The sequence below is a fragment of the Coregonus clupeaformis genome, unplaced genomic scaffold (genome assembly GCF_020615455.1).
Source record: "Coregonus clupeaformis isolate EN_2021a unplaced genomic scaffold, ASM2061545v1 scaf5461, whole genome shotgun sequence".
Lineage (NCBI taxonomy): Eukaryota > Metazoa > Chordata > Actinopteri > Salmoniformes > Salmonidae > Coregonus > Coregonus clupeaformis.
The window spans coordinates 2,859-15,138 of record NW_025538915.1 but is presented as its reverse complement, the minus strand read 5'-3'; the positions used below and the strand labels follow the sequence as shown (position 1 = coordinate 15,138).

Here is a 12,280-nt window from a genome sequence, read left to right as displayed (position 1 = left end):
CCTAGTGAATGACCTGCAGAGAGCTGGGACTAAAGTAACAAAGCCTACCATCAGTAACACACTACGCCGCCAGGGACTCAAATCCTGCAGTGCCAGACGTGTCCCCCTGCTTAAGCCAGTACATGTCCAGGCCCGTCTGAAGTTTGCTAGAGTGCATTTGGATGATCCAGAAGAGGATTGGGAGAATGTCATATGGTCAGATGAAACCAAAATAGAACATTTTGGTAAAAACTCAACTCGTCGTGTTTGGAGGACAAAGAATGCTGAGTTGCATCCAAAGAACACCATACCTACTGTGAAGCATGGGGGTGGAAACATCATGCTTTGGGGCTGTTTTTCTGCAAATGAACCAAGACGACTGATCCGTGTAAAGGAAAGAATGAATGGGGCCATGTATCGTGAGATTTTGAGTGAAAACCTCCTTCCATCAGCAAGGGCATTGAAGATGAAACGTGGCTGGGTCTTTCAGCATGACAATGATCCCAAACACACTGCCCGGGCAACGAAGGAGTGGCTTCGTAAGAAGCATTTCAAGGTCCTGGAGTGGTCTAGCCGGTCTCCAGATCTCAACCCCATAGAAAATCTTTGGAGGGAGTTGAAAGTCCGTGTTGCCCAGCGACAGCCCCAAAACATCACTGCTCTAGAAGAGATCTGCATGGAGGAATGGGCCAAAATACCAGCAACAGTGTGTGAAAACCTTGTGAAGACTTACAGAAAACGTTTGACCTGTGTCATTGCCAACAAAGGGTATATAACAAAGTATTGAGAAACTTTTGTTATTGACCAAATACTTATTTTCCACCATAATTTGCAAATAAATTCATAAAAAATCCTACAATATGATTTTCAGGATTTTTTTTTCTCATTTTGTCTGTCATAGTTGACGTGTACCTATGAGGAAAATTACAGGCCTCTCTCATCTTTTTAAGTGGGAGAACTTGCACAATTGGTGGCTGACTAAATACTTTTTTCCCCCACTGTACATTATATTCTTTGATACAATAATACACACTTGGGGAAAAGTTAAATTGCCCTATCACCTATTAGCCCTCTAAAAATCCACCACCCATTCCACTATTTAACCATATCTAGTCCTAGTCCAGACCAACGGTCTGAGAGGACATATCACTACCACTCAACACCCCCTGCAGCTGCCACTACAACCTCTATTTCCTGTGACTTTCGATCAATTTCTGCAGTACAATTAACAACCATGGCTATAAATGCTAAAAATCCCACTTTACTGAAGCACATATTCTTCCCATCACTCTCTCTTGGTCTCTGCCTACTCACATGAATCCTCTCAGTATCCCTCACCCGGTACCCATCTTCCTCTACCACTCTCTTCACTGCTTCGCCAAACGACACTTTCTGTACTACTCTAACCCTGGCAACCTCAATCTGCCTTCAGTCACCGGACACACACAACTTTCTGCACTGATACCACACTTTCCTTCATCTCATGCCCTCCTGCACACTTCTCACATCTATGCATCTCCCTCCTACACACTGCTGCAATATGCCCATAACCTTGACACCTAAAACATCGTAATATTTTCGGAACATAAGCTCTCATGGGATAACTGACACGTCCTACCTTGACCTTATCTGGTAACGACTCTGCATCAAAACTCAGCATAACCGATAATGTCTCCTCCATTTCCCCACCGGATCTACGGCTCACCAAACGGTGGGCGTCACAGACACTGGGAATCTTCCATTTCAACTGCTCCTCCTCAACACTTAATGCTACCCCCGTAATCACTCCTTTCAACGGCACCCTGCTCCGGAGAGCAAAGCACGTCACAATTCTTGTCCCTAATCTCGTAATCCGGAGCGCCCTCTCCCTCTGGGTGGAGGAAACATAATAAATCATCATGAGTCCACTCCAAGTTACCTTCACCAACTCAACAGTACCCAACCTCTCCTCCACCCAACCTGACACCACATATGGATCAACCAAAAAGCCAGGATCCATTATCTCTGCAAATCTCACTCCCACTGGGCCAAAATCATCCTTATCATCCTTGGGACGAGGCCCGAACTCGGCGGTCCTCACCGCAGGTACTACACCCTCACTCTCAACAAGTTCCATCTCTGAACTACTGGAGCACGTACCTCTATTTGCAGATGTTGTACCTCAGACCCTAGTCCACATCATCTGAGTTTTTTGTGTTGTGCCTGCCATCGGTTGAGACACAACATGCTCTTGAATACAGGGTGGGTGCTATTTCATTTGGGTGTTAGGTAGCCTAGTGGATAAAGCGTTGGGACAGTAACAGGAAGGTCGCTGGTTTGAATACCTGAGCCGACAAGTTCAAAACTGTCGATGTGTTCTTGAGCAAGGCACTTAATCCACATTTTCTCAAAGGGGCGCCGTACTACTATGGCTGACCCTGTAAATCAACACATTTCACTGCACCTATCCAGTGTATTTGACAATAAAACAAAACCTTAGATCATGTAAAATGGGGTCTAAGCTACATCATATGCGATTGTGAATATGAAATAAAACGGAGTTCATTTACGTTAACGTTTAAAACCTTACATTTCAAAATATAATAATACTTTTCCCCCCAGAAATTATAGAATAGTTTCACAACCCTGGTTCTAAGCTTTTAGAAGCTCCTTAGATTCATGAACAGCACCAACAAGCGATGTGACACACTGGACCAAAGTTTATGGTACAGTGCTCAAAGACAATGTGCTGCTGGATTAAGAATGTAAATTATCTCTCCTAGATGACTCACTTGATTTACCTCTTGACTCCCTTGGTAGCATAAGGTGTCCACCATGACTCTCTCCACCTCTTTTCTGCGCTATGGCTTTTGCCTCTTGCCTGGTTTCTGTTGGTTATTTTGTTGGGTTGCCAGGATACAGTGTGGGAACACCTGCAGTGCTTACTATTTTCAGTAGATGGTCATGTTCAACCAGTTAAAATGTACCCAGTCAAAATGTGTAGTACTGTGTGTATCACTGAAAATCATGATGACACATAAGGACTAAAAAGTGCAGGTTATATTACACAGATTATATTAACGTTAGATGATATTGATGTGGTATTTGAGATGTTATAGAAACATTGCTGAGATGTTTGTGTACACTGCCTCACCTCAAATCCCTGACTACAGTTTGTTTGTTTGCAGCACTCCTAACCGAAATGAGAGGATGATGTCACAGGGGGTATTTGGAATCCCAGTAGAGTCCCTGTAGATGAAGCCATTTCCCTGATATGTAAACCCCAAAGCACCAGGCCCTGGAACCTGCCTTAACTAACACCTATAGCCTGTCATAACACACACACACACCTTGCCATGCCATAACCGGGAAAATGAAGTGTCATCAAGGACAGACCATCTGAAGAGTTTTGTGATTATTGCATCATTGGTCCAGAAACTATGGCTAAATCATTATACATAATTTACTGGACATGTGTAGGCGATACCTTATCTCAAAGTTGTGTTTTTTTGTTGTTGGTTTAAGACAACTTTGGCAGGGTAAAAATCCCTGTGAAGGCATTCATTATAAAACTGTATTGTAACAAACTACCTCTTGCCAGACAAATTCTTGCACAAGCATTACAGGCACAAATACCGTTATAAAACCACAGCCTGTGACCATTTACATGTGCTATTTGTGTGGTTATGTGGTGTGCTACTTTCCACTGTGCTTTTATTTTTTATTTTTGTTGAGCTCTTTCTCACAACTGCTGTTCTACTTTACTTTCAACTGAGTGGGCCATGAGTCATACCTACTGTTCTACTTTATCTTCAACTGAGTGGGCCATGAGTCATACCTACTGCTCTACTTTACCTTCAACTGTGTGGGCCATGAGTCATACCTACTGTTCTACTTCATTTTCAACTGAGTGGGCCATGAGTCATACCTACTGCTCTACTTTACTTTCAACTGAGTGGGCCATGAGTCATACCTACTGTTCTACTTTACTTTCAACTGAGTGGGCCATGAGTCATACCTACTGCTCTACTTTACCTTCAACTGAGTGGGCCATGAGTCATACCTACTGTTCTACTTTACCTTCAATTGAGTGGGCCATGAGTCATACCTACTGCTCTACTTTACCTTCAACTGAGTGGGCCATGAGTCATACCTACTGTTCTACTTTACCTTCAACTGAGTGGGCCATGAGTCATACCTGCTGTTCTACTTTACCTTCAACTGAGTGGGCCATGAGTCATACCTACTGTTCTACTTTATCTTCAACTGAGTGGGCCATGAGTCATACCTACTGCTCTACTTTACCTTCAACTGAGTGGGCCATGAGTCATACCTACTGTTTTTACTTTACCTTCAACTGAGTGGGCCATGAGTCATACCTGCTGTTCTACTTTACCTTCAACTGAGTGGGCCATGAGTCATACCTACTGTTCTACTTTATCTTCAACTGAGTGGGCCATGAGTCATACCTACTGCTCTACTTTACCTTCAACTGAGTGGGCCATGAGTCATACCTACTGTTCTACTTTATCTTCAACTGAGTGGGCCATGAGTCATACCTACTGCTCTACTTTACCTTCAACTGAGTGGGCCATGAGTCATACCTACTGTTCTACTTTACTTTCAACTGAGTGGGCCATGAGTCATACCTACTGCTCTACTTTACCTTCAACTGAGTGGGCCATGAGTCATACCTACTGTTCTACTTTACCTTCAACTGAGTGGGCCATGAGTCATACCTACTGTTCTACTTTACCTTCAACTGAGTGGGCCATGAGTCATACCTACTGTTCTACTTTACCTTCAACTGAGTGGGCCATGAGTCATACCTACTGCTCTACTTTACCTTCAACTGAGTGGGCCATGAGTCATACCTACTGCTCTACTTCACCTTCAACTGAGTGGGCCATGAGTCATACCTACTGCTCTACTTTACCTTCAACTGAGTGGGCCATAAGTATTCCTACTGTTATACTTTAACTTCAACTGAGTGGGCCATGAGTCATACCTACTGCTCTATTTTATCTTCAACTGAGTGGGCCATGAGTCATACCTACTGTTCTACTTTACTTTCAACTGAGTGGGCCATGAGACATACCTACTGTTCTACTTCACCTTCAACTGAGTGGGCCATGAGTCATACCTGCTGTTCTACTTTACCTTCAACTGAGTGGGCCATGAGTCATACCTACTGTTCTACTTTATCTTCAACTGAGTGGGCCATGAGTCATACCTACTGCTCTACTTTACCTTCAACTGAGTGGGCCATGAGTCATACCTACTGTTCTACTTTATCTTCAACTGAGTGGGCCATGAGTCATACCTACTGCTCTACTTTACCTTCAACTGAGTGGGCCATGAGTCATACCTACTGTTCTACTTTACTTTCAACTGAGTGGGCCATGAGTCATACCTACTGCTCTACTTTACCTTCAACTGAGTGGGCCATGAGTCATACCTACTGTTCTACTTTACCTTCAACTGAGTGGGCCATGAGTCATACCTACTGTTCTACTTTACCTTCAACTGAGTGGGCCATGAGTCATACCTACTGTTCTACTTTACCTTCAACTGAGTGGGCCATGAGTCATACCTACTGCTCTACTTTACCTTCAACTGAGTGGGCCATGAGTCATACCTACTGCTCTACTTTACCTTCAACTGAGTGGGCCATAAGTATTCCTACTGTTATACTTTAACTTCAACTGAGTGGGCCATGAGTCATACCTACTGCTCTATTTTATCTTCAACTGAGTGGGCCATGAGTCATACCTACTGTTCTACTTTACTTTCAACTGAGTGGGCCATGAGACATACCTACTGTTCTACTTCACCTTCAACTGAGTGGGCCATGAGTCATACCTACTGCTCTACTTTACCTTCAACTGAGTGGGCCATAAGTATTCCTACTGTTATACTTTAACTTCAACTGAGTGGGCCATGAGTCATACCTACTGCTCTACTTTACCTTCAACTGAGTGGGCCATGAGTCATACCTACTGTTCTACTTTATCTTCAACTGAGTGGGCCATGAGTCATACCTACTGCTCTACTTTACCTTCAACTGAGTGGGCCATGAGTCATACCTACTGTTCTACTTTACTTTCAACTGAGTGGGCCATGAGTCATACCTACTGCTCTACTTTACCTTCAACTGAGTGGGCCATGAGTCATACCTACTGTTCTACTTTACCTTCAACTGAGTGGGCCATGAGTCATACCTACTGTTCTACTTTACCTTCAACTGAGTGGGCCATGAGTCATACCTACTGTTCTACTTTACCTTCAACTGAGTGGGCCATGAGTCATACCTACTGCTATACCTTATCTTCAATTGAGTGGGCCATGAGTCATACCTACTGCTCTACTTTACCTTCAACTGAGTGGGCCATGAGTCATACCTACTGCTCTACTTCACCTTCAACTGAGTGGGCCATGAGTCATACCTACTGCTCTACTTTACCTTCAACTGAGTGGGCCATAAGTATTCCTACTGTTATACTTTAACTTCAACTGAGTGGGCCATGAGTCATACCTACTGCTCTATTTTATCTTCAACTGAGTGGACCATGAGTCATACCTACTGTTCTACTTTACTTTCAACTGAGTGGGCCATGAGACATACCTACCGCTCTACTTTACCTTCAACTGAGTGGGCCATGAGTCATACCTACTGTTCTACTTTACCTTCAACTGAGTGGGCCATGAGTCATACCTACTGTTCTACTTTATCTTCAACTGAGTGGGCCATGAGTCATACCTACTGCTCTACTTTACCTTCAACTGAGTGGGCCATGAGTCATACCTACTGCTCTACTTTACCTTCAACTGAGTGGGCCATGAGTCATACATTTATTTTGTTCCTGTGATTTTCACTGCAATTTCATTGACAATTTCCACAGAAGTCACAGCTTTAGAACAAAAAGGAAGTTCAGCAGCTGAATACTGTAATCATTACATTTTACTAGAAGATAGTTACACTAATGGATCGACCAGGGGAGCAACTTGGTGCTCTACAAAAAGTATCTTACCTCTGGTCTGCACCTTGAGGTGGTCTTAGTTTTGAAAGACAGTTTCTGTTCTGACATGACAAGGTCACGATATGTACTGAAATATGAACCAACAACATAGGATATGTCAATATCAACATTACACAAACAACATCTACATTGTCAGCATACAACATTAAAATGTTAAACTATTTAAAACGTTTACATTTAGATGTAAATCTAGTACAGTATATAGAAATATGAATATTCATAGAGTTGATTTACATTATCCACCAAAGTAATATCCTAATTATTGTATGGCATCACAATAGCCTCAACCTTGTCTGGGTATTAGTCTTTTTAGCTAACATTCCACTCCTTGCCACTCCTGTCTTTGGCAAATAACAGGAGTGGCAAGGAGTGGAATTATAGCTAAAGAGACTGGTACCCAGGTAAGGAGTGGAATTATAGCTAAAGAGACTGGTACCCAGACTTTGCCCAGGTATGATTTGAAAAGGAAGGGTATATGCAGATTTGGCACCTTATTAAGCACTAGTTGTGAGTTCAGGATTTGGAAACTGGACTCTGGAGTAAATAGTTGAGGCTATGCGGTCTGGCCTTGGTCCTATCGGTGGGGGTACCAACTGTATCACTTCATACTGAAAAACAATGTGGATATGAGTGAAAACATCCCTCATAAAGATAGACATGGTATAATATTAATATACTATATATATATATTCATCTTCCCACTACAGATACTGACCTCTGGCCCGTCTGCCCTTTCAGGTGGTTTAGAGGTTGGAGGAGAGTCAGGATTCTTCTGGCAAGCAGCTCTCTTCCCCAGCACTGAAATGGTTAAAATTAGGCTTACCACATAAATATGGAATTAGTAGGTACAGTACGTAAAAGCTGTTGTATGCATGTCACTGAGTACATCTTAAACATTGCAGTGCCTCCACACAAAATTACAGGCATATGCAAAATTACATGTAAAGGCAGGAAAGAAATAACTTTAGAAAGAGCTATATCTGTATTAAACTATACATAAATGTTCCTAAACACACCTGACACCAATAACATCCGAACTGCATTCAAGACCCCAGATCCAATGAGAATACATTTTAGCCACGTTGTGTCCATGGATTGCTCTGAAGTTTCAGATTCAACTGAAATTGATAAACACACTATAATCAAAATGACTGCATTTTATTTAAACAAAATGTGATGAACGAAATACATTTTGTATAATTAAGACACCTTGAACACTATTGAAATCACTATTAAATCAGTAGACAAATTGCAAACGTGTTATCACTTACTAGGTCTACTTACTTCTGTTTGTTGTTTTTATTGATTGATTCGCAATCACATGATGTCCTACTACATGGTTATAGAAAATCAGGTACTCAAAGTCAATGTATACAATCATAAAGAAAGGAGGACCAAGGCCCTCTTCATATATTTAAAATGTCTTTATTTATATGCCAAGTTCAATGGAAGAAAGATTTAAAAACTCTGACCCTACTACAGCCGAAACGCGTCAGAGTTTTGAAAATATTTGTTCCATTGAACATGGCATTCAAATAAAGGCATTTTAATTATATGAAGAGGGCCTTGATCCTCCTTTCTTTGTGATGACCAGTTGACCCCTTTTACCAAAGAAAGAGCACCTTCTAGACCTACTATAGTGTACACTAGCAGCACTTCCTTTCCTTAGTTTTCCTCTAAGTATACAATTTCTTGTCACTACAATTTCAATGTGTTATAACATTTATGTCACCGCATCATCAATTGACGAGGAAAATAGTCCACACAGTCCTTGCTGGGTTGTGTGTGTTATAAACATGAAAAAGCCTATTTAAAATATTTTACAGACAAAATGTTATCATTGAATACTATGTGCGCTTACTAGAGCGTGATGCCATTGCTGAACATGAATTGGTAGTTTTCTTTCTTTGCACAGTAGAACACTCCACAATCATCTACTGTTACATTCTGTATGACCACTCTAAATTCTGTTAGTAATAAATATTTCGGCTTTAACATACTGTATCATGTAAATAAGTAGCATGAGAACTCACACGGAGTATGGCCAGTGGAGGCTGTGGTTGGCTCTGTATGTACCAGTATGTATTCTCTGCACTAGTGGGTGGAAAAGTACAATTTATAGTCACATTGTGCCCAAGTTCCACCAGTGTGTCTGTCAAAGCCTCAGCTCCAACAGTTTTAAGACACCTAAGAACAGAAGAATCCATGAGAAACACTTCACTTAATATGTTAAATAAACAAGTAATGATCTTACAGAACAGACAGGAAACAATCTGTGACATCCTCAGAGCTGTGATCTTTGAGACAGAACTGACTTCCTCCTAAGGCAGACGTCTGACTGAACACACTGTGCAAGTGCTAACCACATTACCTAACCACATGATCTAACCACTGATTATGGATGTGTAATGTGTGTGTGTGTCTGATTGACACTGGTGTGACCCTTGTACAGTATGTGGGGGGTGCATGGAGAATGAAGGAATGCAATGCCAGAGCTTTAGTGCTAAAGGTATTTATTTAAAATACTTTAAAATACTTATATGTAACAATAAAGAACGAAGGTGGGAGTTCAAAAAGTGTGGCACCAACAAATGCGTTAACATTGGAGCAATGACATTTTCACAGGCACGTACTGTAGCTTACTTGATTCCTATGATACAGTGTATATGTCGCGGGAGGGATTTGAATCCTGGTGTCCAACGTCTTGACCATTAGACCAAGAGGAAATTTCCTCTTGGGCCGAGGGTAACGCTGACTTTGAAATCGCAGGCAGGGCTCTCACATCCCCAGAACTTGAGCCAGACTCACGTCCGCTACATATGTATTGCTCAAGGAATGATATTCCACTTCTTCTAAACATCTATGCAGACACAGAGTGCTCCTTTTTCTTTATTTTTCAGGGACATGTCACATGTTGAAGTGTCAAATCCAATCAAATCCAATATTATTTGTCATATGCAGGATACAGGATACAGCAGGGTGTAAACCATGATTAAAAAAAAAAAACTATCGATAAAGAAAATGTTGAAAAACGTTTTTACAGTAGGTATTATTTATATAAGTGGGAAAATATATAAAGTGGGATAAGGGGTAGCTAGAATTCCTTCCAGACCTGGGCAGGAAATAGTTGTATTTTGTAGTTTATTTGAAAATACCAACTTTTCACTTGAGGTTAGTGTCAACTAGAAGGCAACCATTTTCTTTGATATTCAAATACAGGTCTCAGAAAACCAAATAATGTTTGAAAGTATTTGAATATATGCAAGTTATTTGAAAACAAAACAAAAATTATTTGATGGCTGCCAAATATTTGATGAAGAACCCACAACTACAACAGATAGCTGAATTAGTCTAACTATATTATCATAAGCAAGTTTTAGAATGCTCTTAATCCTTGTTCACATTGGCAGTTTGAAGTGATTCAAATCCTATTTATTTGCATATCCGATTCTAATCTGTTCTTTTTCTTGCAGTGAACAGCCAAAAAGCACATGGAATCTGATATTTCAAGCCACATTTCAAACCACCTTCGTGGTTGGTTTGAAGTCAGATACAGATCTGATTTCTGGCCATGTGACTTGTGTCAGAACGGTCAAATCAGATTTATTTGGTTTTTAGACTGTTATTTGGAATATCTTGTTGCTTGCTTGTTACTCTGTTGACAGTTTGACAAGAACATGTGGTAGCTAACTAGCCTGTCAATTGTTTACAAACAAATGAGTGAATGTGCTAGAAAGCTAAACAGCTACCTAGCTAGCTAGTTGACTGCTGTGGCTAGCCAAAAAGGATTTGTTTTGAAAGGGGGATCATCTTATCCTTGAGGTTTTAAAAGTGTTTTTACACTATGATTTTGAATATTCAAAGCAACTGGGAAACGTCCATGGCAGGCATTGTTGTCACCTTAGCTTGCTAAAAAAGTTATGAGTGATAGGAAGCACGAGCACCACCACCAATCAGGCCTAAACGTTCATAGATGACCAGCAGGGTCAAATAATAATCACAGTGGTTGTAGAGGGTGCAACAGGTCAGTACCTCAGGAGTAAATGCCAGTTGGCTTGTCATAGCCAAGCATTCAGAGGTCGAGACAGCAGGTGCGGTAGAGAGAGTCGAAAACAGCAGGTCCAGGACAAGGTAGCACGTCCGGTGAACAGGTCAGGGTTCCATAGCCGCAGGCAGAACAGTTGAAACTGGAGCAGCAGCACGACCAGGTGGACTGGGGACAGCCAGGAGTCATCAGGCCAGGTAGTCTTGAGGCATGGTCCTAGGGCTCAGGTCCTCCGGGAGAGGAGGGAGAGAGGGATCACAACTGTTGCTCGCACAAATAAATCCACATTTGATACATTTCTTCTTAACCTTTCGTATACGACAGGTTCTAGATGCTAAATTATCTAGTAGTTACTAATTTTGTTAGCTATTTGTTGTAACATTATTTACAGCACATAGCTAGATACGGAATTCTTGCACTGCACAACCATAGCATTACACTGTCCCAATTTACTAGTATATTCGATTGTGCATTGTACACATTTGCAATTCATAAACCTCTTATGTATCACCAAACACCACAGCTGATCCAGAAATAATGTTTTTGTGGTGTAATTGGCTTTGCCTACACATAACACACCACTTATAGGCCTAGTAATAAACCTACCAGACCTGGTTTGCGCACCAAGAGTGCAAACAGGTTGCGCGTGAACACGCTTTCACCAATTTCCTGTTAACGCTGGAGGCGCCTCTGTTGTTGCTGGCTTCCTGCTGCTAGATTGATGTAGCAGTTTACTGAAAGCAGTTATCCCTGGCTTGCTAGCCAATATGAGAACATTGAATTGGTTGCAAATGAAAACGTAATGGCTTCTTTACAATGCTTCTTGTTTTAGTTCTTTAGCCATCTTTCCATCTGATTCAGCACCTTTGACAGTTAAGTAAGTTGGCTTGCTAGCTACTGTAGCATATATCTTAGCTAGCTAGCTATATTGGCTAACCAACTGGTTTTTAATATAACAGGTAGCTAGCTAACTATCTCACGTCCTCCAAAACAGCCTAAACAACAATGCACAGGTTCACTTGATTAGGAGGTGATGGAACATAGCTAGCTCTGGTCCAGTAACGTTAGTGGACGGACGCGCACTAACGACCTGGACCAGAGCTACAACATAGCTAGCTACAAGCTGGTCAGCGTAATTGGCAGCTCAGTAATACAGTAATTCTTCATTTCAGATGGCAGCTCCCTTCAAAATCCCCAAGAGAAAACAGCCACCAGAAGCTGACAGCATGCACATGCA

General features: G+C 41.6%; 1 long non-coding RNA gene across 1 annotated transcript; it reads right to left on the bottom strand.

Moving 5' to 3' along the window:
• Positions 1-6,972: 6,972 nt before the first annotated feature.
• LOC121547818 lies at positions 6,973-9,093 on the bottom strand. The gene is made up of 5 exons (XR_005996554.2): positions 9,032-9,093; positions 8,015-8,116; positions 7,714-7,796; positions 7,489-7,606; positions 6,973-7,065 (listed from the first exon to the last, which is right to left on the bottom strand). It is a non-coding gene; the product is annotated as an uncharacterized LOC121547818 (long non-coding RNA).
• Between the last annotated feature and the right edge of the window lie 3,187 nt (positions 9,094-12,280).